Source organism: Heloderma suspectum, chromosome 4 (assembly GCF_057233095.1).
Source record: "Heloderma suspectum isolate Gila_16-S chromosome 4, 16-S_ref, whole genome shotgun sequence".
NCBI lineage: Eukaryota > Metazoa > Chordata > Lepidosauria > Squamata > Helodermatidae > Heloderma > Heloderma suspectum.
In genome coordinates this window covers 109,475,690-109,481,689 of record NC_139461.1, presented here as the reverse complement: position 1 = coordinate 109,481,689, position 6,000 = coordinate 109,475,690, and positions in this window count along the sequence as shown.

Below are 6,000 nucleotides of genomic sequence, written 5' to 3'. Positions count from 1 at the left end.
TGTTTTCAGTTCCCTGCTCAGCTATGAAGAGCTGCAACAAACCCAAGGCCAAAACTCCCAGTTTCTCTTTAGAATCCCCCCCCCCTTTTCTGGCCAAAGACATCCTCCATTCATGATCATCAATGCAAACCATCATGTAGGCACACCATTTTGCATCAACCCACGCATAGTTGTTGTCCCCAACCTGGTACCATCCAGGTACACTGGACTACAACTCTCATCACACCCCAGACAGGAGGGTCAATGGGTGTGGTGGCTGGAGATGATGGGAGTTTTGGTCCAAAACATCTGAAGAACCCCAGGCTGTGGAAGGCTGATACAGAGAATGAAGGAAGACATCTCCTCAACTTTCTATGCCACCTCCATCAATTCAACAGTCTATTAAGTACGGACATCTGATTGGATCCTTGCCTTCCCCTTCCCTAGAAACCAATAGAAAAGTTGATTTTTGAATATGCCTTGTTGTTTCCATCTCCATTGACCTGGGGGAACCTTAGCTACTTCCTCGCCAAGAAGAGTTCCATGCTGTGTGGGCATGCCAAGCTAAAGCTACCTCTGAATCATGTCAAACATTTACTTATTTACTTACTACATTCATTTGCCACCCCATTACATCAAGTTCTCTGGGCAGCTGATTATAAATAAGTAGAAAATAAGATACAAAATAAGACAGAAATCCATAACATCAAAAACAGCATAAATACAACAGAAAACAAAACTGTTTTAATCTGTTAAAACACAGATTTTAAAACTGAGAGGCCTACACTGCATTAATGATTGCAAAGGCCTGGGTGAACAGAAAGGCACTGAAAAGGCTATTGGAGGGACAAGGGCCATGAGTCACTTAACCTGAACTTGAAGGGTTAATATGCACCTGAGTAAGGTGGGAGGGGATCTCTGGAAGGTCTTTTTGCCTTTTCCTTGTCTCCTCCTTCTACTCTACTCTCTTCTTCTTTCTTCCTCCTACAAGGATGCTGACCATGGGGCTGACTTCAGCCAACTTACCCTGAGATGTAAGTTTGTTACATGTCCAGTAAAAGTCTGTTCCTAACCCACCACTAGAGTGTGCTTTGTCTATGTCTGTGGCTACTGAGGGAGCGGGGGTCGATTCAGACTTCAAAGACCACAAGGATAGCACCAGGCAAACCTCTTTGGGAAGGCTATTCCACAACTGGGGGGCCACCACCAAAAGACCCTCTCCCTCATGGACACCCACTTCACTTCATTTGGCGAGGGCACGTGGAGCTTCAAGATGATTCCTTTCTAAGTTTAATTAGGAAGTGCTATGTTTTATTTCTTTTTTATGCAACTTGTCACATTATTCACCTTTCTTTGGCTGGGCTCCTGAATATGGTTACTTAAACTGGACATCTCAAAGGGTGATGTGCACATAACTTCTTATTTATTATTACATTTATATCCTGACCTTTTTCCTCTTGCAAGGAACCCAAGGCAGCTTACACAGTCCCCCTCCTCTCCATTTATCCTCGCAAGAACCCTGTGAGGTAGCTTAGGCTGAAAGTCAGCAACTGGCCCAAAGTCACCCAGTGAGCTTCATGGCGGAGTGGAGACTAGAGCCTGCATCTCCCCAGTCCAACACTGTAACCACTATACCACACTGGCTCTCAGCTTAGGATCTTTCCCACTCACTCACCTGACTTGTTATAATACTTTCAAGGAGAGGGAAGCAGGAATAACAGGTTGGGTTTGGGCTGGCAGTGACTAGCAGACTTGGCAAATATTATCTCCCTACTCTCCAGAATCCTGAAAGCTCTGCAGTGGCTTCAAATCAGTGCCCTCAAGAATAATCAGGACTAGTTGCAACTACTCCTGTGTAGAAAACAAGCAGGACAGCTCTGGGCCACTTCTCTGTGAAAGGCCTGTGGGAATGTGTGCCTGCACATCACAAATTCACTACATCATCCTGGGGTGTGTTTCTGCCTCTCAGCCTAACCTGCCTCACAGGGTTATTATGAAGATTAAATGAACCTCACTGAGCTCCTCAGAGGAAGGGCAGGATGCAAATGAGTAGTGGCATCCTCATTGCCAAAATACACGCTTCCAAGAGCGCAGTACGATTGCTCTAATTTGCATAGCTGTCCAGGCTAGTTTCTAGCAGGGAAAATGAACCAGTGAACCAACAGCCTGATCCTAAAACAATATCTATCTAAATTCTATTGTTACAATTATTGATATGCCACCTTTCAGGATACAAATCCTACCAAGGTGGCTTCCAAGTAACATACAAATATAAAATTCACAATATATATTAACCATTAAAAAAAATTATCTATCTATCTATTGCATTTATACCCCGCCTTTTTCCCTCTTGCAAGGCACCCAAGGCGGCTGACATGATCCTCCTCCTCTCCATTTTATCCTCACAACAACAACCCTGTGCGGTGGGTTGGGCTGAGAGTCTGTGGCTGGCCCAAAGTCACCCAGTGAGCTTCCATGGCCGAGTGGGGACTAGAACCCAGATCTCCCAGCTCCTAGTCCAACAGCATCCTTCACACAGGGCAGTTGATGGAAGATGGCCCTCGGGGCAGGGAGAGTCCTTCTGGTACAAGGTCAAGTGTCTGGTATTATTCTAATCTACCCTGCTCTCTCCTGGAACAGTTGGTATAAGATGGCCCTGAGGAGGTGGGAGTGGGAAAGTCCAGCTAGAACAGGCCCTGAGGTCTTCTTTGCTTGCCTCTCTCTCTCTCTCTTGGGATCCCTACTATCAAATCCCTACTCAGCCATGAAGCTCTTTAGACGACCTTGGGCAGTCACTATCTCTCAGCATAACCTGCATTACAGGGTTGTTGTAAGGATAGAATGGGAGGGGGAACCATGTACACTGCACTAAACTCCTTTGAGGAAAAATGGGATATGAATAGAATAGAATAGAATAGAATAGAATAGAATAGAATAGAATACCTGGAGCACTTTCTGGGTCTCCCCCCCCCCAAAGCATTCTTTTTCAGCAATCTAATTTAGAGTGAGGAAAAGCTTTTGAATTGTTGCTATTGTTGGGCACTTGGAACTCAGAAAGCCTTGCCAACCTATTCCAAATCACCCGGAGATCTTCCAGTAGATCCCAATCTACCGTGTGCCTGAAGCTGCCCGGTTAGGTAAGTGGGGTCCAGTATTTTTTCACTGGGTCCAGGACCCCTCACCCTTTGCGGGGACCCTGCTTTTCCAGCACCAGCTAAGTGGGAGGAGCAGAGGAGACAAGCAAGGCAGGAAACCCCCTGTGGCTGACCCCCCAGATGTATGCGTCACAGGCCAAGAGATGCCATAGCAGAAGCTGGCTGAAGGAGAAGAGCTGGCAACAGCTTTGCATTCAGGGGAGGAGCAGAGAGTGATGCATCACCCAGCCATGTCAGATTATGGCCTCCCTGAAACCCTGTTCAGCTGTTTCAGAGGGCAGCAAGTGTGATGTCATAGAGATGCAAGGTTACTGAGGCCAAGGAGGAGCAGATGCCCTGAGATGCTGTGGGTAGATAGAGAAATATACAGGTCCATGCCATGAGTTCATTCTGCTTCCTTGTGCATCAGATCAAACACTTTGTTTGACTCTTTGTGTGGGCAGCAGAGATGAGTCTGCAAGATCCAAATCTCTCACTCCTGAGTAATCTTATTTACCTATGGAGCTACTCTGAAGGTAAAAAGATAGCAGATCACAAAGCCATGAAGCCTAAAACATTTAAGTAATGAGACTAGGCATTTGCTTTAAGAGAATGGACAGGCCAAGACGTTAACCAAAAATGGTTTGGATAACTTTCTAAAACTTACCATGCAATCCTATGCATGTCTACTCAGAAGAAGTATGTCCTGTTGAGTTCAATGAGATTTCCTTTCAGGTAGGTGGGTGCATCCTAAATGTGCTGTTTTTGACATAGACCTTAAAGTGTCTGCCTGTTGAACATTTGATGCATGCACCTGCCCTAGGGGCAGCTGTTTGGGAGGATTGTGATGCCATTCGCCATAGATCTCAACAACATTAATGACTTGCCATTCTTCCAGTTCAAGAAGAGAATCACTTTGAATTCACATACTGTCAGGGCTGGTTCACATATGTATGTCCATCACCAGATTATTCTAGCTCAGGGGTCTCCAAACTTTTAGGCTCAGCTGGCATATTTGAAATTGGAGTATCTTGGGCACTCTCACTAAATGGCTGCCATGGGGGGCATCACCAATAACAAAACACTCATTTCCTAGAAAGCAAACTGGTGAGACTAAAAGAAAAGTAACTTGCTGAAGAACCTAGGTACAAGTGGCAAACTCCAAAATACAAAGCCACTTTGTTGAACCCAAATAAAAATGGCACTGAAGGGTAGCATTTTGCTTTGAGCATACCAGTGTCCCAGTTGAAAAAATCATTAATTTTAAAAATCTTAAGAAAAAAAAACCCAGGAGTGGTAGGGAGCCTGACAGGTGCCAGGAAAGGTGTCCACGGGCACCACATTGAAGACCCCCAGCTCTAGTTTCTGATAATGTCTTGCCTGTGTGAATGGACCATCACAGACCTAACATCATAGATACAGCTATGATGTAGCTGAGATCACCTCAGTCCAAACTCAATGCTTTTGAGTGAGGTCAGTTCACATTTCCAGCTGTCAGTCATCAAGTTTAGAGTACAGTTGTCAGTCAATTCAGTTCAGAAACCATGAGTTTTAGTTGGTTATTCAGTTATTCTATGAATTATATTTGTGTATCAGAAAAACCAATCATTCTGAAGCAAGAAGCAGCCTATTTTGGGGTGTAGTTTAATGGAGTTATTGGAGGCTTCATCTTAGAAGAGGCATCCCTTCTATGCAACAGAAAGGGGGGAATGCCTCTTTTAAGACAATGCTTGCCATCTGCAGGTTTTAGAAGTACTTGTTTTTAAAAAGAACACTAAAAAAATCTGCTGTCCAATTAATTGGGGGCAACGTTTTAGTCAAACAAAACATTTTAATTGATGAATCAAACTCATTAATTGTTGCATCTCTAGTTTACTAAAATGTAGTCAAATCAAGTGAAATAAGTGCATGTGTGAACCCAGGATGCCGGGGATGAATCAGTAGAGATGGGAGGCAAAGTGAGATGCTTTTCCTTCCAGCCCTGCCAGGTAAGACGTGAGGAAGTTCAAGTCCAATGCTAAGGCAAAGGGATATGGCTTTAGGAACACCGAGTTTTGTTTCAGCATTATGATCCATCCAGGTATCAGCGGAGCTAGGGCTTGCCCTGATATTTTGAGACTCATAGCACAATCCTGTAGACATCTACTCAGGGGTAAGCCCTGTTGAATTCTTTGGGACTTACTTCCAGGTAAGTGGGTATAGGATTGCAGCCCTGGGGTTGCTACTTTCCACAGTTGCACAAATGCAAAAAAAATTACCAGGTGAGGCTTTCCTCATCAGTGACAGGAAACGCTGAACCCACTGTCATTTTCAGTGCAATTCAATTCAGTTCTTAAAGGTAGAGAGGTCATCCTATTTCCTTCCTCAACCTGGGGCCCTCCAGATATTTTGGATGTCAACTCCTATCACTCCAGTCAACATGGCCAATGGTCAGGAATGCTGGGAGCTGTAGTGCATTTGGAGGATACCAGGGTAGGCTGAATTAAGGCATAGATCACTATGGCCAGATCCACCTTCTCCAGGAAGGGGCACAGCTGGTGTACCAGCCAAAGATGAACAAAGGTACTCCTGGCAACTGCAGCCAGCCACCTAACCTTCCAGGAGCAGGCTGGAAATGACTAGTTATGGCTGATTTCCAACATGGTGCCCATGGGCACCAGTGTGCCCATGGAAAAGATGCCTATCCTGGTGCCTGCCAGGCTCCCTACCACTCCTGATTTTTATTTTCTTAAGATTTTTTTATTAGTTATTTTAAAAAAACAAACAAACTGAGAGGCTGGCATGCCACAAAGCAAAGAGCTTCCCTTCAGTACCATCATTATTTGGGTTCAAAACAGTGATTCTCTATTTTGGAGCTCAGACCCAACCTTTGCCTTGTACTTAGGTT